The sequence below is a fragment of the Micrasema longulum genome, unplaced genomic scaffold (genome assembly GCF_059751315.1).
Source record: "Micrasema longulum isolate JH-2025_06_02 unplaced genomic scaffold, ASM5975131v1 h1tg002789l, whole genome shotgun sequence".
NCBI classification, from domain to species: Eukaryota; Metazoa; Arthropoda; class Insecta; order Trichoptera; family Brachycentridae; genus Micrasema; species Micrasema longulum.
This window is the reverse complement of record NW_028279915.1, coordinates 8921-17840: the sequence shown is the minus strand read 5'-3', so window position 1 is coordinate 17840 and position 8920 is coordinate 8921.

Genomic DNA, 8920 nt, shown 5'->3' with positions numbered 1-8920 from the left:
AAGTAGCCGACTAGTCGAAAACAGTCCTTGCTATTATACACAATTTCTTCATTTAAATGAAAAACATATGCACTATATAAACAATACAGTTCAAAAAAATGCAACAGTGCCTCCCGATTGGCCACAAAACCATGGATAAAAAATACAGTGACAAAGAAATTTATCAGACTTAAATGCGTAAATTATACCGATTTTGTATACTAAAATTTTGGAGTTTTGACATTTAATAAGTTTAAGGAAATGACGGCAAAAGTTATACAAAATTAGCATTGTAACGGCTGTAAAAATATATATATTGACCATTGATATATATGTATATACTAGAGCAGCCCTAAGTACCCATCTTGTGTTTCATTCAACTTAAGTTCCGGAACTTAACTTGTAGTCAGTAAATGTGCAGCAGTCTAAAAATACGAGACATATAGCTTTGAATTCACAGTTAGCTGGCATATACAGTCTGTTTATGGGTTTCGCACGGCCAAGTTGTCAGTGGTATATAAACATATTGTGGGTTAATTATAATATTTTTATAATAACAAAAAATATTGATGAACCTATGTAATTTTATCAGCCCCGTGGTGTAATGATCAGCGCGTTTGCCTACCATGCATGAGGTCTTGGGTTCGATTCCCGGCATGGTTGAAATGAAATATTTTTTTATAAATGGTGTTTTTAGACATGAATATTTCATAGTCCCTGGACTGGTACCTGAAGCGTAAGACTGATCATCTTACCTTCATGTAACAAAAATGATCAAGATATGCTACGATTGGAGTACGGATGCTGTGCTCTATGCACCATTAGATGCGGATAGGGAATGATGATCATGATGAATTTTTTTAGGTACATAGAACTAATGAAGCAACCAAAATATTAGAATAGACTACATTCTTATCGGATAAATGTGATAATAATGTGAACACTAACTAAAACGGAAAAACTCAATTGAAAAAATTAAAATAAAGAATTAAAATATAAATTACTAATAATTTTTCGTGGCTTAAATTGAATACCCATGTATAGTGTACACATTACCCACTCTATGGTCAAAGTTTGACATGGTGAAATATGAGAAAAAAGGAATTAAAAAAAGAAACATGAAAATACATTTTTTAATGTTCACGGTTTTAATTTCAAGAGATATTTTATTTTTATAGTAAAAAAAAATCTGCGTTCTTATAATTTACGCAAATATTAAACTTTTAGGGCAATTTTCAACGAGTTGTAAATAACTCACTATTAGAAAATGGGAATCAAGTTGGGGTAGAGTGGGATTCGAACCACGGACCTTTTTTCATTTTTCATTTCATTTCATTTTTTTGCACCACAACAGGCCAGGAGGCCCAATTACAGTGGTGAATTACATTACAGAATAACCAAGCTTGAGAAAAATTACATTTTAATTTTTGTGTTCTCACCGGGAATCGAACCCGGAACCTTCCGTGCGCGAGTCAAGTGTCTTGACCACACACCACGGAGGCCGCCAGGATCTGTGAGTCCAAGACACTAGCCACGGGACCACAACCCGATTCAAATTCGACATGAAACTTAATAATCTATAGAATTACTTAACCAAAAGTAAGCACCAAGAAAAATGATGAGCTTTTTTCAGAATTTCATCACAAGTTAGTGACGGATCTGGGATAAGTATTATATAATATGGTAGGTACGTAAGAATCCTGTTTACGAGTTGAGGCTCTCATATAACCCCCAAGTGGCGGTGGCTGCAAACTTGGGGTTACTTGTATTAAATGTTACTCAACAAAACTCCAGGCGAGATGTTGGATTTGTGAATTATTAACAGCTTTGCGTATGTACTTCAAATTGCTTTGTAAACCTCGAAAATATAAATTAAATTTAAAAATCAAGACGTTTTTCAAGAAGTCAAAATGAAAAAAAACTTTGTTATTAGTGTTACAAATTTTTCATTATTTTACATGAATACTACTACAGTTTCGGAAGAGCACCCCTCCCATCGACTGGTGATATGAAACTAATATAGTAAACACATAATATTTTTTATAATGTCGTAGAATTTAAACAAATTAATCAGGGTAACTTAGAGCAGGGGGGTTATATTCCACTTATCTCAGGTGTTATAATATGGATAAGGATAGGTGCATATAAATGGATAGTTATCTAAAGTACAGATATGAAAACATGATCAATGAGGGAAAGGACGTTATGTAGAATTTATTAAGTTAAAATAAGATTTAATATGTGGGAAGACATCCCTCAGCTAAGAGAGTGTTAACAGACGCGGGTCTAAGTGGGTAAGTGGAGTGAGGGAGGTAAAGAGAACATAGTCAATAAACGCGAGGGGTGGTTAAATGTGTGATTATTAATAAGGTTGTTCTCAAAATTCAAATTTTTGTGAACTTCTATTTTTTTAAGTGTTTGAAAGGCGATATATCAATAGAAGACCGTTAAATAACCCTATTTTATTAAATGATACGTATCTCCTCGGATATCGACATCTTTCATATTAGTGAAAAAAGTTCAGAGAGGATAGCATCCTTTTTCTATAATTCCTGGGTATTTTACCATCTTTGTTCATTTAAATTTGAGCATGAATTTCTTCGTGTACATTTTACTTTTTTTTAAAATTAACATAAACGTATATAAAATAATGTACATAAACGTATATAAAATAAATAAATTGAAATTTAAATAGATAAATTAAAATTGATATGTTTTTACGTTGTATGTGTAAATTTTTAATTTTTAAAAATTGTTTTATATTTATTTACTACTTCTACCTTTTTCTCTTCCTACCCTATTTACTCATCCCACTTGCTTTCACCCTTAGCGAACTGTACGTTTTGTGTTTTATATTTTTGTTCCTATATGAAACCCATTATTGGTTTTGTTATTTGTTTTTATTCTGTATGTATCGTTTAATACTATGACTGTTAATAATAATAAATAAAAATAATAATAATAAATAAAAAAAGTAATTACAAAAAATTATATTAATGAATTCTTCCATTTGAATTTACACATTAAATAAAATGGGAAATGAATAAGGAAGTGCAAATTCTTATGCATTAATGTCTAAAATGTTGACACTTTTGCATACAAAGTATATGGAAATACGGCTGGGGCCCATATTTCTATATTTATATTTTTAAAGATACATATTACAAACAAAAATTAAACGGATCCGACCAAGATCCCTCTGTTAAGTTGGGATAAAATAATGAAAAGTAAAGGCTCGCATATTATTAAGGAATACTAAAAAAATAATATTACGTTAATATAAATTTTAATAAATATCTGAACAACGCACTTAATAGTTCATAAATCTATGGATTGTCTTGCAGCAGTCTCCTGCAATGGTCTCTTCCTTTAAACAAAATCCAAACTTGTTCACTTATATATATAATTTTATTTAATTTTATTTTATTTTGTTTATTTGGATAACTAACAGCTATAATTATCTTATTTATATATATAACAAAACAAATAACAAATAACCCAATTATAGGTTTTCACAAGTAGCATAACAGTAAGTTAAAAAAGATTCTCGAACATAAAATGAATAGTAATTAAATGTAAATTCAAAAGAAAATAAAAAATACTACGAATTATTTCGAAAGCAAACGCCGTCAACATAAGAATAACATGCAAATAAATCTATGTTAAATGATTTATTTATTACATTAAAATTATTAAAAGTTCGCCATAAATATGAATTTTGCCTATAATTAGATGAAACAAGAGGTATGTGAAGAAAATGCTTATTTCTTAAAACTTTCTAAGGAACATTGATAGAAAGTTTGCATAGTATGACGGATGCTTTCCGAAAGCAATTTTCACGTTTGCCTACTTTACAAGGCATCAGGTTCTTGTGGTCTTGGACGTCCACGGCTGATTCGTCGTTCACGTCTGAACTGCGGAACGCGGATCTGACTTAGGAGGGAACACGGTAATTGGCCTAAGACAGAGAGGTATAAAGAGACTTTGTGGATACCATATGTTCTAACAAGAAGTGGACGTGGATTGCGTAAGTGATTTCCGTTTAAAAGAAGGAAATATGTAAATATCAAATGACTAGCACATCGCGGAAGTTTTTTTAGTATGATGAGCCAAAAGAGGGTTAATTTCGTGTTTCAGAGGATAAAATATTTATGATTAGATTTATTATGTACATAAGTATTCTTTATTAATAAGTTGAACATCAAATGATAATATGATGTATCACGCGTTTCACATTATTATGAGTTCGTTTTAATCATGCCATAGCAAATTACATCATATTTCATTTCGTATAGTTAAATGTAAAAAAGCTCGTTAAATATATTAAGTTAATTAAAATTTAAAACTGACCCTTTTATCAACATCACTTTCATTTTGTTATGGCTGATGGCTAATAGCTCATTGGGCACTAAATCGGTACAAAAATTGCAAAATATATTTTTGGACATAAGGGCACAAGTCTTATTTTGCACGTGCTTATAAAGTAACTACAAAAAATCTTAGCAGGGTCTTCGCTCTATTTTGCAATCAAAAATGTATTTGTATTTTGCCCAAAACTGCAAATTTCATGATCATGATTCCTTTTCAAAATCTAATGGTGTGTAGGGTCACAATTATCAATGCCAAAAACGTCGCGTTTTTCTAGTGACGTATTTAAAAAAATATCTTGTTTCAATTTAAGTATGAAAACATTTCTCCACAATATCCGTATTGATTTTTAAAATAAAATTAATTATTTTTAATCCATTGCATGCATTTTGATCAGTATTCGTAGCATGTGATATTTCCCTATTTAGAATTTTATTTTTATTTTAATTATTATGTTATTTATTTGGGTCTTTGATCATCATAGTCTAACATAATATTTACAACATGAAATTTACATTCATATTGGGTGCATAAGTTGGGTCTATTTTTTTAAACATTTAAAAATGATCACCAAAAGTAAAACAAAATGGTAAAGATTATATGTACGTCATTCGAAATAAAATTCTCTGCTCGACAAGATGTTTGGCTTTGTTTTGATCCACGTTACACGTTTTGTTGTTTCTTCTTGTACATATGACATTTCTGGGACATTTCTTATAATTTCTTTTCCAGTCTAACATTTTTAGATCCTCTTGTTGCATAGTTACTAAATAAGTTATTATTCTGATGTCTGCATTAGAGACGATTTGGTCCTATTAATTGAATAATTTTGTTAATGTTATAATGATTAGTTCATTTGATTTTCTGATTAATTGTGACATTTAAAAATTGACCTTTTATTAACAAAATAAAACGACTTTTGTAGAATTTATTTAAAACCCCAACAGACTCTCACATAAGATTTGACAATTTTAATAAGTACAAAAAAGGTTTTTAGATACGCTAGACAAAAAATAGGCAAAACAATGCTAGAGTTTATAGATTTGTTGGAATTTAAAGAATTAAAAATGGGTGTTGGCGTTCAAAGCTAACCACAGTCATGAATTTAACAAATTTACAATATAATGACATTGGTTTGGTCCCGTGTTGTGAACTCTTGATCGAGAAAACTGAGGTTAGAATCCAGCTCTACTACAATTTGTTTTTTATTTTCTAACAGGAGTATTTACGACTCAAAAAAACTGGCTGAGCGATTAAAATATTTTGATAAATCGTAAGAACGCAAGGAATGTATTATTTCACGCTTATTTTTATTTCCTCATGAGGGTATTTCTTGCAAACACGGCAAAATCCATCTTTCTTTATTTTGAGCAAATCACAAAAAACTGAAAGAACACTTAACTTCAACCGTATTTAAAACTTAAACTTGTTATTTTAATCAGTCAATATTTTATACGTAAGCAGTGATGACATAGGCATGATTGTGTCAAAAAACAGTAGTGAAATAATTAATTTAATCTTATACATTACCAACTTTACAATACCCAAGTAAAAGTTGCCATGTTTGCAACAAAGCCGATAATTAAAAGTCAACTCTTATAAATGTACATAATAGTTTATATTAGTTTTAATATAAGCTAACTTAAGAAATAAATAAAAAAAATAAAGCCGTATTTTTAACTGACAATATAGAAATAATTGTAAATAATTGTAAAAAATTGTATCCTGAATAAGTTTTAATTAATATGTCACTTTTAAAAAATATTGGATTTTGCCGGGTTTGCAAGTAGTATTCTCACATGTTATGTAAAAAATTGTAAAAAATTGATAAATAAAGTCTGGATGAAAAGGTATTTTTTTATTTTTAAAATTTATTTATTCATACAAAGATACGTATTACAAAAAAACAATAACGTATCACTAACTCGATACGACCAAAAGCCCTGTTTTCAATTGGGATACAACATAATGGAAATTGGAAGCATGCATATTATTAAAACATAAATAAAAAATAAAAAAATAAACATAAATTTTAATAAACATAAACATGTGCCATATATATATTTATGTATATTCTTTATCTTTTAAATTATTTTTTATGTTTCTGGTCCTGTATTTGTGATGATATACTCATGTGTCAGTGTCAACTAATTGATAGTCCCATCTCAACACAGAACTTTTGGTCCCATCTCAACACAGGACTTTTAGTCCCATGGAGTTGGGACTTATGTCTCAAATAATGTACAGTAAACTTATGTATGTAAATATTCAAATAAATAAAAATGCTTTTGAAATGCGATTCTCTGGCAAATTTTTGGTAAAACTATATACAATAGGTGCAAAAATGACAAAATCTGTGCATTACGTAAGACTGAGATAAACATCATCTAAAAATTCAAGAAAGGAGTTATTATTTATTTATTTATTTCAAAGAAACAAACAGTAGACAATGATATAGTAACAACAAAAAAAAACACATTAAAGATAGATTAGCATAGTTTCTAAATAAGCATCATACATATTATTAAATTGTGTTAGAACAAAAGGGTATGTTTATGTGTATTTGTATGAGAGTAAGTGTAGATGTGTGTTTATGTGTATTAGTATAGGAGTAAGTGTTCAAGTGTGTGTAAGTGTGAGCATCATTAAATAGTAAGTGGGATAGTATCGCAGCCAGAAAAAAGGAGTCTTAATTTATTTTTAAATAAATTAAAGGGCATGCAAAATATATCTTTAGATGAAAAAAAAGCATTATAGTTAGAGCAAGAACGATAGAGGAAAGAGTGTTGTGCATAGTTAGTGCTACAGACTGGCAGATGGAACAAATACTTATTTCTTGTCACGCGAAAAGGGACTTTGAGAGTTATTATTACAACATTAGTTATGCGTCGGTTTGGAAATTTAAGGCGTATTAACGGAAAAAAAAATCGTCAAAAACTAAGATGGACATTAACATATAACAACATATAACAAGAGAGATGAAAAACATTTTAGAGAAGGTAATACATAAATCTAGGCATCTACAGGGCTTATGACCTGTCAATGGCTTGTTTAAGTGGCCACTTTACACAATGTGTAACATTCACCATTCTGCCCATACATCTATAATCCTTCAATTCTTTCACCTGTTGATGTTTGTGAAGTTACAGAGCTGAAACATTTATTTATGCGGGTGAGATTCATATTATTGAATTATTTTACCTACATACTAGGCAACACCTGAAAATGATATTTTTTCAATATCCATACTTCTTCATGGACTAGATTTATCGACAATATTTTGAGTTTGTCAAATTTTTTGTAGACAAGGACTGGATTCAACTCCCGGGGAGCTGTCAATATTAACATATAACAACAGAGATAAATAACATTTTAGATCAGGTAATACAGAAGTCTAGGCATCTACAGGGCTTATGATCTGTCAATTGGTTGTTTTAAGTGGCCACTTTACTTATTATTGATACATTGACCTGGTCTATGAAAAAATATAGATACTGAAAAAATAACATTCTCAGGCGTTGCCTAGTATGTAGGCGAAATAATTCAATTAGATGAATCTCACCCGCATAAATAAAGGTTTCAGCTCTTTAACTCTACAAATATCAACAGATTAAAGTATTGAAGTAATATAGATGTTTAAATATGTGCAGAATGGTGAATGTTACACTATGTAAAGTGGCCACTTAAACCAGCCATTAACTGGTCATAAGCCCTGTAGATGCCTAGACTTCTGTATTATCTTCTCTAAAATGTTCTTCATCTCTGTTGTTATATGCTAATATTGACAGCTCCCGGAGAGTTGAATCCAGCCCTTGTCTACAAAAATTTGGACAACCCATTGTTGATAAGATGGACATGTCAAAAGTTGGAATAATTGGCATGAGAACATGTCTGAATGTTAAGGAAGTGAAGTTTGTATTCAAAGACAGAAATATATGGCGTTTTATCCTATCTGCCTATAGAGTGATGGTTTGTTTGGTTCACAGGGTATAAACAATACCTTAAATCATTATTTGAAAAAATAACGGAAATGAGTTATTTTCAAGGTAAGCATTTCTCCCATTTTTTAACGTAAGAATGTAAAAAAAAAACGAAAATAAATTTAAAAGTAAATTTAGGTTATTTAGGTACCAATCTACAACACCTGTGTAGCGTATAGAGTATCCCACGATTGTATAGTATTCCACGTAAAAATATTAAAAATAAAATGAGTTATACACCGTATGGCGTAAAACCAACATTTAAATTAAAAGAGGAAAGCGGGGTAAGCGAGACATAATTCACTTTCATAGCCGCAAACGCAATAAAACTGTGTAGCAAAACTTGCTAGAGGTAGCACTTACTCTAGCAAGAGATGCTAGGGTGACACCTTTCCACATAATGTAAGATACCTTTCGTTTCAAACCTGTCTATGTGAATTATTATCAAAGGTAGTAATAATAGCGGCTTGCCCCAATGCTCGTTCTGCCTCGCTGTCTCCTATGTCATCCATCTTCACAAGAATTTTTTCAAGTAGGTATTTGATCTACTTCACTCTGTATGATAAGTTTCTGGAGAATGAGGCTAACGGACT